The sequence below is a fragment of the Lampetra planeri genome, chromosome 52 (genome assembly GCF_965212315.1).
Source record: "Lampetra planeri chromosome 52, kcLamPlan1.2.h2, whole genome shotgun sequence".
Taxonomy (NCBI): Eukaryota; Metazoa; Chordata; class Hyperoartia; order Petromyzontiformes; family Petromyzontidae; genus Lampetra; species Lampetra planeri.
In genome coordinates, this window is record NC_136158.1 from 4,994,704 (window position 1) to 5,017,544 (window position 22,841).

The 22,841-nt window shown below is 47.6% G+C and overlaps 1 protein-coding gene across 1 annotated transcript in view; it reads right to left on the bottom strand.

The window, feature by feature from the left end:
- The window catches only part of LOC144734575 (uncharacterized), a 42,676-nt gene extending 37,306 nt beyond the window's left edge, over nt 1–5,370 (bottom strand). Inside the window, exons 1-2 of the mRNA XM_078616820.1 lie at nt 5,262–5,370; nt 2,887–3,023 (exon numbers count right to left, since the gene is read on the bottom strand). The gene's annotated coding sequence lies outside the window, so the exon portion shown is untranslated. The remainder of the gene's footprint in view (nt 1–2,886; nt 3,024–5,261) is intronic.
- Nucleotides 5,371–22,841: the final 17,471 nt, after the last annotated feature.

Below are 22,841 nucleotides of genomic sequence, written 5' to 3' on the forward strand. Positions count from 1 at the left end.
ACCGTCACAGCACAATAGCTGTATCAAGTAAGAGGGATACAGCTATTGTCACAGCACAATAGCTGTATCAAGTGAGAGGGATACAGCTATCGTGCTGTGACGGTTCCACCTGAAGACAGAATCTTGTGTTGCCTCTGAAACGTCGTGATTTTTATTTTATTTTATTTTTATTTTACTTTTATTAATTTTAATTTTTTACCTACGTGACTTTACCGAAAAAACCTAAGAATATGCTCTACATACATTTGGGCGAGATTACCGGAGGTGGGATTTGTGACGATTTCATTATTATTATTATTCTTGTTATACGGAGACAACAGAAAATAAATAGTACACCACGTGGCTTTACACTGCGTCTAGCTGCACATGCGTCTCAAGACACTGCACAGAAACAGTGGGCATATTGATTTTGTCGAGAGAAGCGGTCGGTCATAGGCAGAGGAAAAAATAAGTTCCGAGACTGGGCGTGGACGGGGGCTAGGAGTGGACATCATGGACCGTCGAGGGGCAGGGAGTTCCAAACTATGTGGGGGCATCTTCTTGGTTCTTTCGGCAAAGTCACGTAGAAGGGAAATAATAAAATAATAAAAATAAAACATAATAAAATAATTCTCACGACGTTTCGGCCACAACGCAAGCAGCTGTCCTCAGGTGAAGAACAGGTCTGTCGGGGCAGCAGAGGAGAATGATTATTATGACAATGACGATGATAGAAACGATGATGACGATGATGACAATGATAATGATAATGACGATGATGATAGTGATGATCACGATGATGACAGTGAGCAATGATGATGAATTGATGGTGATGACGACAATGACAATTATGATGTTGACGGTAGCAATGATGACGTCGATGCTGATGATTGTGATGACGCCATTGATGATGATGATGACGATGATAACAATTATTCGTTCATTCAAGTTGCTGAGTCAAAAACGCTGATCAGGATTCGAACTCGTATCTCACGATCTTGAGCTCCGCCCCCCACCCCTAGGCTGTGATTTGCATGAGCTGCTTTGCCCTTCGCTCGATGTTCACCGGCCGGCTTTTCATTCATTTTTTACCCAAAAAAAATTTCCAGGATGTGCAAGTGAGGTGTGTCGCGTCTGTTTATGCACCGTTGCCACGGAGACCCCTAACAAGGTCACACGGGGTCACCGACGCCTTCTCACCGCGACAGGGCAGGCTGCAGCACCCGTTCCACTTCAATTCCAGACAACATGATAATCATTACAGCACTGTGCTGTGTAATGTTATAAAGCGAAATACTTAACAAAGTCACTGGTCCTTTTAACGTCACAACTAAATGTGAGCATCCATTGGACCCTTTTGCCAGTATCAAAATAAGAATAGGTTTTACCCTTTATGGCAATACAACAACATATGTTCAAACACCAAACAGATACCTAGAAACGATGACAACCCAGCTTAAATATACGCTGCCAAGCCTGGTGGTGCCCATTCAGACGCTGTCTTTCTGGCAGACCTGTTCTTCACCTGAGGACGGCTGCTTGCGTTGTGGCCGAAACGTCGTGATAATTATTTTATTATGTTTTATTTCTATTATTTTATTATTTCCCTTCTACGTGACTTTACCGAAAGAGCCAAGAAGATGAATCCCTGCAGTCACGAAAGCTTTAAATCGAAAGATACCTATTTCAAAGCATTAAGTCTGAATTAACCACACGTACATACATACATGCAAACACACATGACCTAATAATACATGCATTGTCTTCGTAACTGATTGGCCCACACCAGACAGCCTTCTTTATGGCCTAGTCTCACCAGTGTCACACCAGAGAACGCCAAAAGATGAACAGCACAAAGGCAATGCAAAGTATTAATCGGTCGGGTTGAGCAGTTATATCTACGGGACCTTTCTCCCAATATTCGATTAACATCCAAGTGAATCTCTGAAACAGGTATCTATTTGATGGTTGAAATCTTATAACGCATGTGTTTATCGCCAGAAAGCGTAAAGCCTATTCTTCTTAACATTTTTGGATTAAGAAAGTATTAGTTCTCTAGATTTTAAGTTTTCGTGACTGCATGGAAACACACGCGCTTGTGTTACGCCCGAAACGTCGTGATTTAATTCATGTTATTTTATACCCACGTGACTTTACCGAAAGAACCAAAGACTATTAGTTATCTGTGTCACGTTTGAAAGAAAATTTGCTCCGAGGGGCTAAAGGCACAGCTCTGATATTGCTTTATGCTCATGCCACTGCTGGCGGAAGGACGTCCAGCAAATAAGTGCTGCTTACTGCTGGCCGCTTGGCATTTTGGGCATTGGGCACAGCCGTGCTGTGCAAGCGTGATGAAAAAAAAATCATATATTTTAAATCTATTATCTCTATCATAAATGCCCGGCATTCCATCAACTAAATGATAAATGCCTTTCAGAAGGCATGAAACAAAGAGTTATGGAAAGCGAACCCCCCCCCCCCCCCCCAGATGTGGGGGTAAAAAGTTGATTTAACAATATTCGAAATAAATTTCACTCCCCCACCCCCAACAAAGACATTTCTTTTGTAGGTATATATACCTACACACCCTACATACAATAGAGTCAGTAGTGTCTGCACACATTGGGGGGGGGGGGGGCAGAGCAGAAGATGAAATCATTGGGGGCGAAGGGCAAGAAACCCTCCGAATTAGTGGTGGTTGTGGTGGTGGTGGTTGTGGTGGTGGTATCGGTGGTGGTCGTGGTGGTGGCAATGGTCGCGGTGGTGGTGCCGATGGTGGTCATGGTGGCGGCAGTGGTTATGCTGGTGTTGGTGGACGGTGGTGGTGCTGGTGATGGTGGTGGTGCTGGTGATGGTGGCGGTGCTGGTGGTGGTTGTGACGGCGGTGGTAGGGGGGGAGGGGGGCACCTGAAGCGTTGTAGCAGAACGCATCGAGGCGCGCCGTGGAGATGGGGTCGAGCACGACGCCCGTGAGGTTGTGGGCACACTGGGGCAGCGGGCGCACACGCGGCACGGCGCTCACACCACCCTGCACCCAGCCGCTCCTGCAGCCCACACCCGGTGCATACAACAGAGCCACAACAACAACAACCATAGCAATACACGTCATAACAAGTGGATGCGTTGTTCCATCGAAAAACTCAGAGGCGTGGAGCCAGAGCTGAACGTTTCTCTCATGCTGGCCTACATGGGTGATAGCCTGAACAGGTGAAAGCCTGAACAGGTGGGAACCTGAACAGGTCAAAGCCTGGACAGGTGAGAGACTAAAATCAGGTGAGAACCTGAACAGGAGAGAGACTGAACCAGATGAGCGCCTGGACCAGGTGACAACTTGGACCAGGTGAGAGTCTAGACCAGGTGAGGGCCTGGACAGGTGAGGGCCGGAAGATGGATGATAGTGGCTGGATACTGCTGCTGCTGCTGTTGCTGCGTGTGTGTGCAGCAGTGTGTGGGTAGCGGTGGTGTAGCGGTTAGCGCTAAGCTGCGCTATGAACCCGTCGACCCGGGTTCGATTCCCGCTCACGGCCAACACCAGTGACGAATATCTGAACCGGTCCTGGGCCTCACCTAGGTTGACTCAGCCTCAAATGAGTACCTGGTGTGGTGTGTAAACATCGCCACTGGGGAGACAAAGGCGGTTGGGCGTGGTGCTGGCCACCCACCCCTTCGTGTACCGTTCCGGCCTTCATAGGTGCTCGCTAACAGCACTTGCCCCTACAGTTTATTAAGGCTATACGGGGGATCTTTGTCTTTTTTGCGTGTAGCAGTGTGTGTGAGAGAGAGAAAGTTCCAGACGGCTGCTGCCGGTCGTGGCAGCAACAGCCAGGACGGAAAGTGCTTGGCTGTGGGTGCGTTCATCAGCAGATCGTGCGATGAGCAGCACATGGTGCGATGATGAACTCCGTAGGGTGTAGCGGTTTACCGCGGGCAGGGTGGAGTGCGAAGGGTGGAGAGCTATGGCCGAGAGATTGTTGAGAGACAGAGAGGTGTCAAAGGATAGCAATCTTGCGCTCGATCCTTGACTTGATGTGCAAGCCAGTACAAGGTTTTGTAGCGTAGACATGGACACCATATGATCACACATCATGCATCAGTTGATTTTTTTTTCATGAAATAAAATAATAAGAATGATTAGTGCTAATGATTTGTTATTGATAAGAATTGCACTGCTTTCAGTTGGGGTGTCGCAGAGCACCGTACACAAAGACAAAGATCCCCCCATGTAGTCTGAACAAACTGTTGGGGCAAGTGCTGTTAGCGAGCACCTACCTATGAAGGGCGGCACGGCACACGAGGGAATGGGTGGCCAAACACCACGCCCAGCCGCCTTTGTCTCCCTCGTGGCGATATTTACTACACATCGCACCAGGTACTCGTTTGAGGCTGAGTCGACCTAGGGACCGGTTCAGATAATCGTCACTGGTGTTGGCCGTGAGCAGGAAATGGAACCATTGTCGCCAGGTTCAACGCACGTACGCACGCACACACATCAACCGCCATTCGCCACTAAGTGGCGGTGACGTCACCACGACGCTTGTGCCAGGCTATGTGCACCTTGAGGCCACGTGAACTGTCGAACGCCCGCTGGCAGGAGGTCACGGGGCAGACCCAGCAGGTGCCACGGGTCGACTGACTGAGGTGACCGAGATGACTGGCTGATGGACCACCTATGCCCCCTACTGTGCCAACTTGCTGTGCTTTAGACACACACACACGCTCACACACACTTGCACACACACACGTGCACACACACACGCACACACGCGCACACACACACACACGTGCACACACACACGCGCCCACACGCGCGCACACACGTGCACACACACGCACACACACACGCTCACACACGCACACAAAGATCCCCCGTATAGCCTTAACAGACTGTAGGGGCAAGTGCTGTTAGCGAGCACCTATGAAGGCCGGAACGGTACACGAGGGGGTGGGTGGCCAGCACCACGCCCGACCGCCTTTGTCTCCCCAGTGGCGATGTTTACACACCACACCAGGTACTCATTTCAGGCTGAGTCGACCTAGGGGAGGCCCAGGACCGGTTCAGATGATCGTCACTGGTGTTGGCCGTGAGCGGGAATCGAACCCGGGTCGCTAGGTTCATAGCGCAGCGCACTAACCGCTACACTACCGCTCCCCACACGCACACACACACGCTCACACACACGCGCACACACACGCACGCACACACAAACGCTCACACACACGCGCACACACACGTGCACACACGCACACACACACCCTCAAGGGCGAGCCACGGACCTGCACACCTGAAATCCGTGCGCGTTCGCGTTGCGCAGCTGCTCCAGGGTGGCGAGTTCTGTGCCCGCAGCGCGGCACAGCGTCCACGCGTCCTCGAGCGAGAGGCGGTAACGACCGCGCGGTGACTCGGCGTGCACCACCCCCATCACGGCACACGGCGTGAGCGCTGTTGGTACACACAAAGACAAAGATTCACACCCCCCCCCCTCTCCAGTGTAGCCTCGACAGGCCGTCGGGGCAAGTGCTGTTTTGTAGCTGCGATGGATGGCACGCGTGGGCTGGCTGGGTGGTCGACACCGTGCCCAGTCGCCTTTGTCTTCCCCCAGAACATTTCAAAGAGACAAATTTGCCTTCCAACAGAGGTTTTTTTTGGGTTAGATCGCGTAAATGTATAAATGTGTCGTTAAACCCACCACCACCCGACACAGCCAACGAGTAAGGGTTGTCACGTAAACAGAACGTGGCCAATTCGTCACTAGTACAGCACTAGTGTATAGTGTAGTGTATAGTTTAGTGTATAGTAGTGCAGTGTATAGTAGTGTAGTGTATAGTGTAGTGTATAGTAGTGTATAGTGTAGTGTATAGTAGTGTAGTGTATAGTGTAGTGTATAGTAGTGCAGTGTATAGTAGTGTAGTGTATAGTGTAGTGTATAGTAGTGTAGTGTATAGTGTAGTGTATAGTAGTGTATAGTGTAGTGTAGTGTATAGTGTAGTGTAAAGTAGTGTAGTGTATAGTGTAGTGTATAGTAGTGTATAGTAGTGTAGTGTATAGTGTAGTGTATAGCGTAGTGTATAATAGTGTATAGTGTAGTCTATAGTAGTGTACAGTGTAGTGTATAATAGTGTATAGTGTAGTGTATAGTGTAGTATACTAGTACAGCACACCGGTGTGTTAGAGAGCCAAGCCACGACATTTACGTATCTGCCTCTTTACGTACATGAATCATCGTTATTACTTTACACATCACATCAGTCGCACGCCCCCTGCCTTCTGCGAGCGCATCATTTCAGCGGCAGTGGTTCAACAAGCATCAATAGACAGTCGACCCGAGGCTCGACATCCAGTCTCCCTTGAAGGGATATTGGGAAAGAGGCGTTGCAGTCTGCGTATTTTTGGCTCCGCTTGCGTTCACCACAATGATGCCTACAATCGGTTATTTTGACTTAGAACGAACGACTCAGAGAGCGGGCAGGAAGGGATTGGCTCCATCGCATCCGCACGTTTCCTTTCGCCGGGCAATGTCAGAGCAACAGTTGTGGATTTTTTTGCATGCTGTACGTGGTGTTCTTTCTGGTAGGCTTTCGCGACCAATATTCTTCATAATCAACTTTTTGAGTTTAGATCGCGTTATTTATAAATGTGTCGTAACCCTCCACCACCCGACACGGCCAATCAGTAAAAAAGTGTCACGTTGACAAAAGACAAATAGTTCACTGCTTTAGCCCAACGGTGTGTTGAAGCGTGGAACCACAACATTTACAATTTGTCTTTTGTCAACGTGACACTTTTTTACTGATTGGTCGTGTCGGGTGGTGGAGGGTTATGACACATTTATAAATAACGCGATCTAAACCCAAAAACGTTCATTATGGACAATGTATGTGTTGCCCTTGATATGGAAAGGCATGTCAGGGGGCAAGAGGCCATGCTAGTGTAATGCGGGCGTAAACGGCCTCGCGGATATGACGTCATGGGGGGGAGGAGTTAGGTCACGTGTGAGAGAGGGGTGAGGTCTTAAGGGAGAGATACCGGAAGAGACGGGAGAGTGTGGGAGATAGAGACAGAGTGAGGCCACGCAGGGCGGAGGTTGGAGAGTGGCGAGATCGCCACCCACGCAGGGTAAGACTCGGCACTGTCGGCCAGCGGTGACCGAGCACGGAGGAACGAGGAGCAGCGGTGGAGCTGCAGTGAGGGCAGCCGGAGGACTGCACAGGGGATCTGCAGCGGAGCTGCAGAGGCGAGGAGGCTACGGGAGCGAAGGCAGCTGTGGAGCTGCCAAGCGGAGAGGCTCTGAGCGAGGGCCGTGTGGGACAAGTGTAAAGAACCCGAATAAAGGACAACGGAGACAGACCCAGTGATCGAGTCCTTTATTACACTAGGATGTCATGCTGGGGTTTGAGACCGCCCATTTCACTCTCCAGGTCTCCCTCGATCTGTTTCGTTTTGCGCGATTTCGCGTTGCGTACGCGGCAAACTTGTTTCCACCCAAACTTCGCCGTGTTATGCGGTTTGAAATCAATCCACATGCGGCTATGCGGTCGGACGTGGGACGACATCAGAGGTCGCAAACAGGTTTTGATTCCTTACCCGTACCCGTACCCGGCCGCACCAGGGTCGCAAATGGGTACCCGTACCCGTACCCAGCCGGGTATGGGTACCCGTTCCCTACCCGTACCCTACCCGAAATGAGTGACAAACGGTGACTCACCAGTGACTAGCGGCCTACCCGTACCCGGCCGCACCAGGGTCGCAAACGGCTACCCGTACCCGTACCCGGTCGGTTACGGGTAGCCGGGTATCGGGTAGGGTACGGGTATCGGGTACCCGGTTGCGACCTCTGGACGACATTGTGCGTGCTATGTGTACTGTGTGTGTGTACTATGTACTGTGTGTGTATTATGTGTACTCTGTGTGTACTGTGTATGTACTGTGTGTAAACTATGTGTACTGTGTGTGTACTGTGTATGTAGTGTGTGTATACTGTGTGTGTACTATGTGTGTGTACTACTGTGTATGTAGTGAGTCTATACTATGTATGTATACTGTGTGTGTACCGTGTGTACTGTGTGTGTACTGTGTGTGTACTCTGTGTACTATGTGTGTGTACTGTGTGTAAACTATGTGTACTGTGTGTGTACTGTGTGTGTACTATGTATGTGTACTGTGTGTGTACTGTGTGTACTGTGTGTGTACTGTGTATACTATGTGTACTGTGTGTACTGTGTGTGTAATGTGTGTGTGTACTGTGTGTACTGTGTGTGTGTACTATGTGTGTACTATGTGTACTGTGTGTGTACCGTGTGTACTATATGTGTGTACTATGTGTGTCTACTGTGTGTGTGTACTGTGTGTACTATGTATGTGTACTGTGTGTGTACTGTGTGTGTGTACTGTGTGTATATTATGTGTACTGTGTGTACTGTGTGTGTGTACTGTGTACTATGTGTATTGTGTGTGTACTGTGTATGTGTACTGTGTACTATGTGTACTATGTGTATTGTGTGTACTGTGTATGTACTGTGTGTGTGTACTGTGTGTGTACTATGTGTACTGTGTGTGTACCGTGTGTACTATGTGTGTGTACTATGGGTGTCTACTGTGCGTGTGTACTGTGTATGTACTGAGTGCTAATCGACAGACAGCTGCCTTCTCGTGCCGTTTCGTTTTGCGCGCCAATTTTCTGGAACGCATCTACTACTTACTACTGCCGCATACATCGAGGGGAAAAACCTCTACTCAGAAACCCAGTTTACTTCAAACGGTGACCGAGATTGCCATCTCTGATGTACAAAAAAAATCAGGACATATCACGATAAGAAGATACATCTGACAGTGTTGGAAGATGCGAGAGCTAAATATAAAAGTATTGTCTTGATTGGCTTCAGACATAAACGGAGACTTTGAACGCCCCTTGGGAAGAGTGGTGGATTTCTCCAGGACAACTGCAGTCTTCACGACGAGAGGACGGCTCGTGGGAAAACCAGGAGCGGAGACAACGTGGTGATCAAGCATGGACATACAACACCCACGATCGGTACGGCATGGGGAAGGCCTTCGTTCAACAAATTATTTGATGATGATGTTGCTGCTGCTGATGATGATGCGATGGCAGTGGTGCATAAGCATAGCTAACCAAACCACTCAGCACACCCGTTAACAGCACTGTGTGGTCTTAAAAGAAAACAAAAATATTACAGACGACGTTTCAGGCAATGGCCCTTCTTTCTAGCACGTAAACAAAGAGGCTGGAGAGATAGAGTGGACGATAAGAACTAGCGACTTGCACTTGATTACACCACGGGCTTTTGATGAGAATTAAAAAATATTCTGATGACCATATTTGAAATTGGCGTTTGAATTGTTACACTGATCGCTACACTAACAGTTACACTAATAATTACACTAACAGTTACACTAACAGCAACACTAACAGCTACACTAACAGCTACACTAACAGCTACACGCAAAGTTACGGAACCAATCCTTTGCTATCGATTATTTATGGCAGCGTGGCCTCCGCCGGTGCAACTTCACCCAAGTGAGGGCCCTCTTCTTGAGACGTCTCACGGACACAGCAAATGTCCACTCTCAATTAAGTGCTGCCCCCTTGTGTGTGCGCGGATACAATGAGAGGTGGCGGTAGAGCTCCCTCCTTGGGCCACCACTCCGCCGTGAGTCTCGACCTCCGAGTTTTCGTCCTTTCGAGTCGTGGACGCATCCTGCCCAAGACACCCCCCCCCCCCCACTGGCTTGTCTGAACAGTCCGTGTGATCTCTACAATAAGAATCAGTGCTTAATAACGAATTCCATGCATACATAAGCCAAATTGCTCCTTATTCCTGCTTGAAAGTCTACATAACCTACTTTCCGACGACGCACGAATGGAACCCAGAAATGCATATCCGATGGAGATTACGTTATTCCATTGTTCCAAAATTTTTTTGGGGCTAACCCAGGAAGGATTGCCACCTCGGAGGTACACAAATCCGGGGGCTCTGTCAACTTCCAATAGATGCATGGGCTGGAGGGTGCCACTGATTAAAAAAAAAATCTAGATTTTCTTAACGTCCCAAAAAAAAAACTGATTTCCCTGCAGGGATAGCCACCTTCAAAGTGAAGGCGAATGCCTGAATGAAGGAAAAAAAACCCAGGACGGGTGGCAACCTCATCGCCAAGCCGCTGTCAAAATAACCGTGGCGCTTTCCTCTGTTTGACCTCGCGAGGAGGGGAAAAATAGCTCCGTCTCCCGTGACAACGTACCTCGCCAATTTCCTCCCCATAACATTGCACGGAAACAGGCACAGGCCTCCACGAAGCAACGCGGCGTTTCCACGAGGTACACTGCGATTTGATGTATATGTGGGTCAAGCCATTGGTGTGTGTGTGTGTATTATATAATAATAGTACAATACTGGCTTTTAATGTATGTGTGTATGTTGAACTTCTTGCGCACCGTACGTAACCCACCGTGCAAATCGGAGGTGCGGGAAACTATAAAAATGATACTCTTACAGAACTACAGTACTTTAATATGCTTTTTGAAAATGTCTCCCATTTCATTTCGCCACGTCCTATCTTTCCCAAAATGCTTTGCTCGTGTCGTCTCTGCAGTGTCCGCTCATTTGATTGTTTTCACAAATTCTTCTACGTTAATACACCTCTAACGTGCCTTATAATGGGTTAGTTTATAACAATATTGCCGGAGCACTGGTTAGTGCTATGCACCATGACCTCGGTGACCCGAGTTCGAATAACGGCCACGGTTAACATCAGTGGCGAGTGCTCTCAATTTATAAATCAATGGACCGTCCCTGGGTGCCACCCTCCCTCCCTCCAACCACCCTTCACCAACCTACACTCACCAGAGTGGTGAAGTATGGTCAAACAACCTCCATGACCGACATGACAGGGTTGATGCCTTCATCTAGCAGTGGATTGCAAAAGCGCCGTAAAATATCGTTATTTATTACTACAGTTAGTTCAATGTGTACCGATTCATTGGTCATCGATAACTATCATGCTGCTTCCAACATTATCAGTCGATCAGGCGAAACCGCTCCAAAGGCTGTAACCGGTTCAGTCGAATCGGCAACACGTGCGTGGGAAAAAAAGTAGCTCTGCTTGATGTCAGTGTCAAATATTATTAAACGCTGCACTGTACACTACGTACAATTTAAACAATGAAAATACTGCACGTACATACATCACCCCGTGATGCAGTCTTCGAGATTGGAGTGGTACGGCACAGTAAAATACAGTGACTTTTTTTACTGTATTAGGATGTTTATTTATGCAAATTTCGCATAGGAAACTAATTTAAAACACGAAAAAAACACATAACAACACCTAAAAACACGTCATACAGATATGTGCACAAACAACGTTTTTTTATAATAAGGATTAGTGATTATCCGGCGTGTTTGATAATCCCCCCAATCCCCTCTCCCCGAATAATCGATGATCTACTGTATTTTCATTGTTTTCAAAAGATTCCAAGCAGACAATGTTGAAAGGGGGAAATGAAGGTGTCATCAGCTTGGGTGAATGCAGGAGACAACAGCTGCCAATGCGAACAGATGACACTCCAAATCGCAGTTTCCTTCACCGATCTCGATTTGTGGTGTGCAAGGTTTGGCAGAGATATTTTCTGATTTGCCGAGCTGGGCATAGCCAACTAAAATGGTGTTAGTTTATGAAATGAAGTCCTGCTGTTCGCTAATGAAATTTATCCCTGCTATTAGTGAATACGAAATGAAGTCCTGTTGTTAGTTAATACATTTACACCCTGGTAGTTAATTAAATTAAGTTCTGCTATTAGTTAGTGAAATGAAGCCCTGCTATTAGGTGATGAAATTAAGCCCTGTTGCTAGTTAATGAAATTACGTCATGCTATTTTAATGAAATTAAGTACTGCTATTAGTCAATAAAATGAAGCCCTGCTATTGGTTATTAAAATGAAGCCCTGCTATTGGTTGTCAACAGTGGCTCTCTTATTGATAGAATCATCCCCGTCATATGAATGTAGAATTTCCACCACTGGCTTGATGCTCATTGGAGCAGGAAATCCATCTGACTTTCGACTTATAACTATCAAAATTGCAAAACTACTGTAATATGTGTATTGTGGTTGCATTGCGACTAGTAGCAAAACCCATACTCCCAGAGAGGAAGTGAATTTGAGCTCTGGGGCAAATCCCATGAGGATGAACACGCGTCTGGAGTTTCTTAGCAAGGGTTGAATCATCGCCTTTTCTCGCGCACAAGCACACACACATCCAGCCGTCTTTGCTGGGGAGAAGAACCGTTGGGGCCTCAGTGGGAATAGACTTGTAACATTTGCAAAAATACATCCACTTGACCATGATGCACAGTCATGTGCTGGGAAGGCGACCTTTGAAATGTAATCCGTCTCTGATTTCTGACTACTTGCAGGTTCTAAAAGTGGTGTAATGTTAGAACGTACTTGGCCTTGTCAGGGTAACGCAGATTCATGGAACTTCCACCAATATGTTCTCTCAACACAAAAGTGATTTGTTGATTGGGGATCATCTCCTGTTTACGGGCGAGTTGTGGAAATTTAACATTTCTATAGGGAGGGGTGGGGTGCGAATATATCCAAAGCACAACCACTGTTGACTTCGCCACAGCGTGGTAGTGATTTTAATTACCCCCGATAGGATGATGGGACTTAATCAGCCCCCCGGCCAGGAATTCAAATCACAACTTTCCGATGGATGAGCCGCTCGCGTTGCTGCTCTGCCACGTGGCCGCGATGAATCAATTGGATACGGCAGTTCCGGCAAATATGTTTCGAACATCACAAGCAACTGTGTTTTTTGTTGTATCCATGGCACACCACGAGATGAGTTGAGTCAAGGACGCAATGGGAAAAGGAACAGTAAAGAGAGAAGACAGAAGATAAAGGATGATAAACGAGAGGCCGATGATGGAGAAAGAGCCGAGAGATGGGAGCGAAGGGGTCGGGGAGAGGTGAGGATGAGGGAGGAGACTACAGCAGGGTACGTCCACGCTGCAGCTGCACGGAGCGGCGTCTGTTTTCACAGCGGGCGCCTGCGAGAGGGGAGGGGTTCAGAGTGGGGGTGGCCACACGGAAGCCACGTGATTCACGGGCAGCTTGAGATGAGTTTACTATACTGCGTAGATATTGTATGCTGTCATGTACAGTGAGGGAAAAAAGTATTTGATCCCCTGCTGATTTTGTATGTTCGCCCACTGACAAAGAAATGATCAGTCTATAATTTTAATGGTAGGTTTATTTGAACAATGAGAAAAAGAATAACAACAACAAAATCCAGAAAAACGCATGTCAAAAATGTTTTTAATTGATTTGCATTTTAATAAGGGAAGTCCTCACTGTATGTATTAATTTATGTGGCTGCGTGACAGAGAAGCTTAGAGCAAACATTTGGAAGTTTACAAGTTCAAATCACCTTTTGAGTATCAACTGAGCCCATCATCTCTCCAGGGTCAATAATCGAGTACCATTTTGTAGGAAATCGGTATGTGATCGCTCATGTGACTACACTCGCCCCCGCCAAAGGAACATGGAATTTCCACCACCACTTCTATGTTATAGTCAGATGAGTACCACCCACATTTTTCAACAAGAAACCACGACCACCAACATCGATTACGATCATCTGAACCGGTCCCGGGCCTCCCCTAAGTCGACTCAGCCTTAAATGAGTTTCTGGTGCTGTGTGTGAACAAGGCAGCTGGACGTAGTGCTGCCCCCCAACCCCAACTCGTGTGCCGTGCCGGTCTTCACCACAGTCGCTCGCTAAAAGTCTGCGAAGGCTACTTACTAAGCACACGAGGGGGTCTTAGTCTTGTAATTGTCAGCGCACCTGCGGTGTGGGATTGTGGGATGCGCGTCTCGACCGGCAACTCACAGTTGGGAGCGACTTCTGCGGCGGAGAAGCGGCAGTGGTGGACGTGCAAGAGGCAGAACATCAGCAGGACCCTCGAACACTCGGCGACGACGACGCCGTTGGGCATGTTGACCGATGTCCGCCTGCACCTTACACATATATATGTAACGCACGTTGAACTTCTTTCGCACCGCACGTAGCCCGACCGTGGATATTTGAGCGAAGATGCAAAAAGGCACTCAGAGTAAAGTGAGCGCGAACAGAGTCGGGGCTGGGCACGTCTCGCGCGAGAAGTCTACTAGGGTCGAGACGACGAACATCGCCCACCGCGCAGCAGCTGTCAAGGGATCGTACCAGTGGCGCAAAAAGAACACGGAGCACGCTCGCGTGAGTGAGCGGCTGCCGGGGGGATTGGGGGGGGGGTAGAGGATTCGTCAAGCGGAGTGATGCCGAGGGAGGTGGGAATGGGGGCGGGGGGGGCGTCAACAGCCCCCCCCCCCCATTCAACCACGCCCCCCCCCAACCACGCCCGCCCATTCCGTCCGGTTCCACCCAAACGGACGCTCGGTCCGCAGTGGAGAGATGGGCGTCGCCCTGACTCACACCCTCCCCCCCCAGGCCGACACTGACCCCCTCCCACACCGACCCCCCGCCTCGTACTCAGAGCGCAGAGCCCCCACCACATGAAGGCGCTTTGAGTGAAGATCCGAGACGCGGACCCTTTAAGGCCAGCTGGCACGCCTGGGTTAAGGTCAACAACTCGCGATCCAATGCTGGATGGGTGGTGATGCTGGCACAGTGGTAAGTGCTAGGTCAGTGGTAGTTCTGGCTCAGTGGTAATGTTGTCTCAGTGGTAATGCTAGCTCAGTATTGGCTCAGTGGTAGTTCTTTACTCAGTGGTAACTCCATGGTCGTGCTGGCTTTGTGGTTATGTTGACTTAGTGGAAGTGCTGGCTGAAGACTGGTTCAGTGGTAGTGTTGGGTCAGGGGTAGGTCAGTGGTAGTGCTGGCTGAATACTGGTTCAGTGGTAGTGTTGCGTCAGGGGTAGGTCAGTGGAAGTGCTGGCTGAATACTGGTTCAGTGGTAGTGTTGGGTCAGGGGTAGGTCAGTGGTAGTGCTGGCTGAATACTGGTTCAGTGGTAGTGTTGGGTCAGGGGTGGGTCAGTGGTAGTGCTGGCTGAATACTGGTTCAGTTGTAGTGTTGGGTCAGGGGTAGGTCAGTGGTAGTGCTGGCTGAATACTGGTTCAGTTGTAGTGTTGGGTCAGGGGTAGGTCAGTGGTAGTGCTGGCTACGTGGTAGTAGTAGCTCAGTGGTAATGCTGGCGTGGTAGTGTTGTCTCAATGATGTCTCAGTGGTAGTGCTGGTTCAGTGATTGTGCTGGCCCATTGGATACTCCGAAGTCAGACGTATATTGTCCCCCCTCCCTCCCCTCGTAGCGAGATGCCGGGAGAGAGATACAGACGAGAGATGAATTGGCTTGTTACATTTGCGAGGATCTGAATTGGAGCTGATGTTTCGAGAAGCCGTATAAAGCACTGCGTGTGCTCGTTTTCCTTTTTGGGAGGAGGGGAGAGTCATGAATTCCGCGGCCCCTTGAGCTTTTATTTAGTTTGCGTTGTGCCTTAGCATCGCCACTGCTCTGGCCGAGTGGCACGATGGTTAGAATTCGCCACTCGCAATCGGAGAGTTTACGTATGTATGTGTGTACGTTGAACTTCTTTTCGCACCGTACGTAGCCAACCGTGCTCATCGGTGGTGCGGGTAAAGGACATCAAGTTCAAGTTCATTTCTTTGGTATAGCCCTGTGAGCCATTCGGCTCTTGAATCGGGTGCAACTGCAACAAACAAAAAATAAAAATATGAACAAGAAAACATCTTAAAGTGAATATGTGACTAAGTGCAAACAGAAAATCCACATCAAACTAAACAAAAAATATCAGTTTTACAGAAATGAGTTTTCAGTCTACAAGACGGTTCACGTGTCTTGTGACCTTCATTTAATTCTCAAACTTTTTTAAAGTAAGGTTTATTTCAAGCAGTAATGAATATGCAAAGAAAGTTTTTTAGAGTTCAATAAAAGTTTTCAAATTATCTTTAAACCTAGTTTATTTAAAAGTGCATAGCTCCGGTGGCTTCATAATATCGGAAGGAAGAGCGTTCCAGACGGTCGCAGAAGCGCATCTGAACGCGTGCGATGCAGTTGTGAAGTTGAGTACTAGGTAGGGAATTTAGAATTAGAATATGTATTAAGACTGGAGGAATCCGATGATCTGTGAAGCTCTTTTTTACAGATGTCCAGTCAGGGCGGGTCAGAAATTTACAACAACAAACAATTCGAAAACACGATAGGAGTGAAAAGTATAGGAAAAGTAAGCAAACGGTAAGGAGATGGCAGGGTGGCTCAGAGCTCAGAGCAGTCGCTGGGCTGGCACTGCTGAAATTGTGGCTTTGAATCTGGGCGCATCTGCCCATGATTAAATCGGGTGATCCTTAAATGTAAAGAGTTCATGGTTTCAACCTGGGCGCACACACAAGACAACCCCTTTTTGACCGCACACACACACAAAACTGATATCCCATACTCGGGCGCCACGGTGGCTAGGAGATGTTATCTCCCTCGCTTGGTGTCCTTGAGGTCGTCGGTTCGATCACAACCCTGATGCCTGCTGTATATTTTGAGTTTGCGTGTGTCTCTCCTCGTGGTCGCGCGTGGATTTTTCTCCGGGTCTTCCGGTTTTGTTCCTCCACATTTGGAATCAACATGCGATTCGAGTATTTGTCTGCTATAAATTTCCACATGACAAGCCAAGTCGTTGAGATGTCAGTTGTGGCCAGGTCGCATCTGAAAAAGAGCAAATTAGCTTAGTGGGCCTTACCTGGTTAAATAAAAAAAAGTTTAGTTTTAAATATCTTAGTTTATATTTGGTCTTTCGCTTAATTTGGAAGGAATTCCAGCGGCCGGGGTTAAAACAACACGCTCGTGTCGACTGTGATGCTGTGAATATATCTGTAGCACGCAAGGCGCGTGGGAAAGTGCAGTCAGACTCGTGGCTGTGAATCTCTCGTTTAAGAAGGGAGACGCTTTTGACTTTTAAACCTTTTACTTGAAATCATGGCATACGCCCACAAGGCATCAATCATCGTAATCGTCCGTGAACTATCCACCACTGAATTAAGGTTTCCCTAAGCTGTCGTCATCTCTCACAGCTCTGCGATGCGATGATAATATCTATTGGTCCGGCGGAGGCGAGCTGATCTTCATGCAAATCCTCATGCGCGAAAGTTCGCAGGATTTATAAATCGTGGGACCGTGAGAGATTGCGGAGCGCCATGGGGAAGGCCTTCATCCAGCAGTCGATAGATCATGGCAGCTCATGATTGATGATGATAAATGAGATAAATCCTCTTGAGATTACATATTCATTTTGAAACAGCTTAAGTGAAATTGGTACAACAATAAACGTTACTACCTATGTATGTTGATCTTATTTCGCATCGTACAAAGAAAACAGTGTTCATCGAAGGTTACAGTATTATTTATTTTAAGCGACACATTTATCTGGGTGGTTACCAGAAAATAGCAACATGCAGATCGGGCCCATTTTTTCCAACTCTTCGAGAGAAATATATTTAAACGCTCACGAGATAACTTGGCCTGAGAACTACGAAAAGTTAAAAGTGCAGAGCGAGCTTCTAGAATCTCGTCAGGGGCTGTACAGTACACAATTTAAAATCGTCGACGCTCCCTCCACCATTGCTCTGGGACATTTTCATCCCAACAGTGGCCGTGTTTGTCCACGTGTGTGCGTGTGTGTGCCCCAACACGCGCGCGTGTTTTCAGACTCCATTCTCTACTTGTTGCGCTGTTTCGTCCGCACGTTTTGGTACCTTGCTGACCTGGTCAACGAGCATAAACCATCACGCGAACTCCGGTCATCCTCGCAGCAGAGGCGGCTTTTGGCTGGCCATCAAACAAACGGTCAACGCGCGCTTTCAGATGCATATTCAGTCACGAAAGCTTCAAATCTAGAACTTTCAGATGCACTTCTGCGGCCGTCTGGAACGCTCTATGTACTGTTAAAGCATTTGGATTGAAAACTAATTTCTTTAGAACTGCCTTTTGTGATTAGTTGTCTTCCCCCGCACCTCCAATTCGCACGGTTGGATACGTACGATGTAAAAGAAGTTCAACATACATCACTATATACTGAAATACTATACAGTACACTATACACTACACCACTTTACTAGATTGAAAACTCTTTCATTTAGAACTTATTTTGTGTTTAGTGTGTTGTCTTTCCCCCGCACCTCCGATTAGTACGTTTGGCTACGTACTAACACCGTTTTGAGACTAGGCTCTGGTCTAACACCGTTTTGAGACGAGGCTCAAAAGAAAGCTGTCTCTGGTGTGGACCAATCAGTTTCAAAGACAATACATATATTATCAGAGTACGTTTTTTGTTTGCATTCTGACCACAAGCGTTGTGGTTAATGCAGACATGATTCTTTGTAAAAGGTTTCAGTTTGGTGTTTTAACATCTTAAAACAACTGTTTTGTTGCCAGAAAAAAATGGGAAACCTATTCTCAAACATACGCAATCAAGTCGTTGCGGGGTCAAACTTGTCAACGCGCTGACTGTACGATGTGAAAGGAATGTTGCTGGATTTCCATCCTCCTATTGCTGAGCCCCATCACTGCTCCCACGGCAGAGAGCGTGCCCCCGCTGGGACGGGACCCTTACCAAGGAGCACGCGGTCCGCTTTGAACGGCATCCAAACATCGCACGACATGTGCGGCAAACCACCCGTGGGTGACACCGGTGGGAGATGAAAAGCGTCTCCCCCCCCCCCAGATTTGAAGCTTTCGTGACTGCAAGGATTCATATTCTTAGGTTTTTTCGGTAAAGTCACTTAGGTAAAAAATTAAAATTAATAAAAGTAAAATAAAAATAAAATACAAATCACGACGTTTCGGAAGCAACACAAGTCTCCGTCTTCAGGTGGAACAGTCACAGCACGATAGCTGTATCAAGTGAGAGTTATTTATTATTTTACTTTTATTAATTTTCATTTTTTACCTACGTGACTTCACCGAAAAAAACCTAAGAATATACGTCTCCCCCCACCCCGCTCCCCTTCCACAGTGCCCACGGTGCGACCGTGGCTGTCAGAGCCAAAAAACACGGAGCGCATCGTTCAGTAATGCCCGCGCTCCGCTCAATAGCCAGCAGCGTCTCAGACATTCACAAACATCGCTCCCGCGATTTCAGCCGCATCACCTCTACATAACAAAAAGGCTCAGTCCCTTTTACATGCACCTTTACATCAACCGCACCTAGTTTACACAACAAAGGCTCATTCCTAACAGCTTGCTTCAGCCACACCGAACCTCACAAAAATAATATTCAGGGCCTACCTTGCCTCCTCCCACCCTCAACCAGTATATATACAAATACTGTTTCTTGGAATTTCTCTCACTTGATACAGCTATCGTGCTGTGACGGTTTCCACCTGAAGACGGAAGCTTGTGTTAGCCTCCGAAACGTCGTGATTTTTATTTTATTTTTATTTTACTTTTATTAATTTTTAATATCGCTCCCGTATCCCTCAACTGGCTCAGCAGCAGCATTGACCTCAACATAAATACAGCAATGCTGGTAAGGTGTGGTTGGGCGAGAGGGAGGGACAGTACACACAGAGTGCTTGCAACAAATGAACCACAATACCTCGCTGGTCTCGTCGATGAGCATAACCCATCAAGCAAACTCCGGTCATCCTTGCAGCGGCGGATTTTGTCTCGCCATTGAGCAATGACGGTCACTGCATCTCGCGTGGCGCTTTCAGATGCGCTTCTGTATCAGTCTGGAACGCTCTTCCTTCCGATATTAAGAAGCCACTGGAGCTGTGTTATTTTAAATATAGATTGAAAACTCATTTCTTTCGAACTGATTTTTGTGTTTAGTTTATTGTGCTTCCCCCACACCTCCGATTAGCCACGGTTGGCCATGAAAGAATATCAACAGCAACAAGTGTATGTGGTCACTGCAATGGTGATTCGGCGCTTGGGAGTTTGAACTTCTGTGGTTCAAAGTGACATTTGGTGGTGCAGGGCCGGCCCCAGCATGTCCTTTAGAGCCGGCGCAGCTGCTAATCGCGGAAGCATACGGGCGAGGAAGACGCAGCCTCATTTTGACTCGCAATTCCAAGCTCAGCGTATAAGTTCCACGTGATTTTGAGTTGAGACACACGCTTTGTGTTTTGCACTGTGTCTGTATGGAACGAGCCAATGACAATAAACAGGAAAGTTAAATAAATGTTGGTAGCCTCGGGCCTGTGATAGCGTCCAATAAACAAGCACGACGTTTCTCTATCTCGCCTATTCGCATCAATATCCAGCCACGATAGGTCAGACGTCAGCAGAAATAAAGCTTTGCGTGCAGAGCACAACATTTTTGGCGAGCTCACACGCAAAAAAACAAAGATACTCTTCTAAACCGAAGTTAGATTATTGGGGAAAACGGCCATTGAGTGCCTCTTTGGGCCGGATTGAACATGGAACGTTTGGGTCATTGCCTTCCTATTGTAAGAATGGCCAGGGCTCCGTTTAGGCTGAGTCACCGTAGAGGAGGCCAATGCCATACAGAAATACCCATATCCCTCATGTGCTAGAGCAAAAAATAGAAGCAAACATTGATGCAATTGCAACGGCGTACAGTATTGTAACGTCACTGCTCTACAAACTCACACACACAAGTTGTGGTCCCTTACAAAGATAAAGATCCCCAGTAAAGCCTGAACAGAATGTTGGGGCAAGTTCTGTTAGCGAGCACCTATCAAGGCCGGCACGGCACACGTGGGTTTGGGTGGCCAGCACCACGTCCGGCCGCCTTTGTCTCCCTAGTGGCGATGTTTATATACCTCACCAGATACTAATTTAAGGCCGAGTCGACCTAGGGTCTGTTCTGATAAATAAATTGTCACTGGTGTTGGCCGTGAGCGGGAATTGAACTCAGGTCTCCGGGTTCGCAGTGCAGCGCGCTAACCGCTACACTACCGCTCCCCACTCACCCAGTAACACTCACCAGAGGTCGCAACCGGGTACCCGATACCCGTACCCTACCCGATACCCGGCTACCCGTACCCGGCGGGGTACGGGTAGCCGTTTGCGACCCTGGTTCGGCCTGGTACGGGTAGACCGTGAGTCACTGGTGAGTAACTGTTTGTCACTCATTTCCCAACGTCTTGTCTCTTCTCACAATTCAAGTTCCTAGAATCAACCCACCCGCGCCTGCAACATGGCTTCATCCCAGAGGTCGCAATCAGGTACCCGATACCCGTACCCTACCCGTACCCGGCCGGGTATGGGTAGGGTACGGGTACGGCCGGGTACGGGTACCCGTTTGCGACCCTGGTGCGGCCGGGTACGGGTAAGGAATCAAAACCCGTTTGCGACCTCTGACACTCACCCAAGAGGATTGCTACCGGTCCGGAATTGAGCCAGTCAGTCATGGGATTTGACATGTGTTCGAGTGGCAGCAGGAAATGGATTTGTGCTGAGAACCGGCACACGTATTGCGTTGTATGTATGTTGAACTTTTTTCGCACCGTACGTAGCCAAACGTGATAATCGGAGGTGCTGAACTTGTATGACAGTTTACAGCACAGTTTTGATAGAACCAGCCCGGCTAAGAAACTGGTCTGCAGGGTTTGGTCTGCGATGAAGGTGGCAAACCGAGCTTGCGACTGATGGAATCCATGACGGAGGATCCAACTCAGGTGGAGATTTTTTTTGTAGCACCATGCACGAACGACTGCACCAAAACTACCGCTCCTAACGCACACACACACACACGCAGAGGGACAGCGATGTTTGGAAGAAATTTGAAAAAATCCACAGCTTTTGCAGAAAGTCAGCTGGTGTTGTTGTTGGCCGAGTGGGAATCACTGAAGGCCTGCATTAGGCCAATGACTTCCTCTTGAGATTAAACAGCAGAGCCCTGCCAGCCTCTTGTATTTTATTGAATGTTTGGACACTGACACAGAACACTTCGCTTTGTTCACTCGGCCAACACTCCACGTGCGCTTGGGACTGCCGTTATCATAACACATCAATGGAACAACTCCCCCCCCCCACAAACTATAAAGAACGTGATAAGAATGGTAAGTCTTCTTGGTTTTTTCGGTAAAGTCACGTAGAATGTAAATAATAAAATAATAAAAATAAAGCATAAAATAATTATCACGACGTTTCGGCCACAACGCAAACGCAAGCAGCCGTCCTCAGGTGGAGAACAGGTCTGTCACGTCGTGAGAATTATTTTATGATGTTTTATTTTTATTATTTTATTATTTCCATTCTACGTGACTTTACCGAAAGAACCAATTAGATGAATCCCTGCAGTCACGGAAGCTTTAAATCGAAAAGAATGGTAAGCTTTGCTTGTAAATGCGCAGCTCTGCAATTGCCTGCTCACGCCACTGCTGACTGAAGGGTGTCCAACCACATAGAGCTCTATAGAGCTTTGGTCTACTCTTCCACACTGGCCAGTACGTCTTTGAAGAGGTAGTACTACCCACACTTTACCCCACCACACTCGGCCTGCCGATCGACCCTGGAATACACATTTATAAACTAGACTAAACTATACTATTAGACCTCCTTTACCAATGGCAAAATAAAGTGATAGGTTTTTACCCTTTCAACTGGTACAAAAACTGCCTTGTATAAAGGTGTCAGTTTTTGTACCAGTTGAAAGGATAAAAACCTATCACTAGAATAAACTATGTTCATTTTACCAGGTAAGGCCCACTGAACTGGATAGCTCTTTGTTCCGAAGTGACCTGGTCACAAATGATAGACCAACAAAGTGGTTCATCATGTGGAGATTTCTAGCAGTCAAATACTCTAAACGCTTATTAAAATAAAATATTTTAATTTTATTTTTTATTAATTTTGATGTTTTACCTACG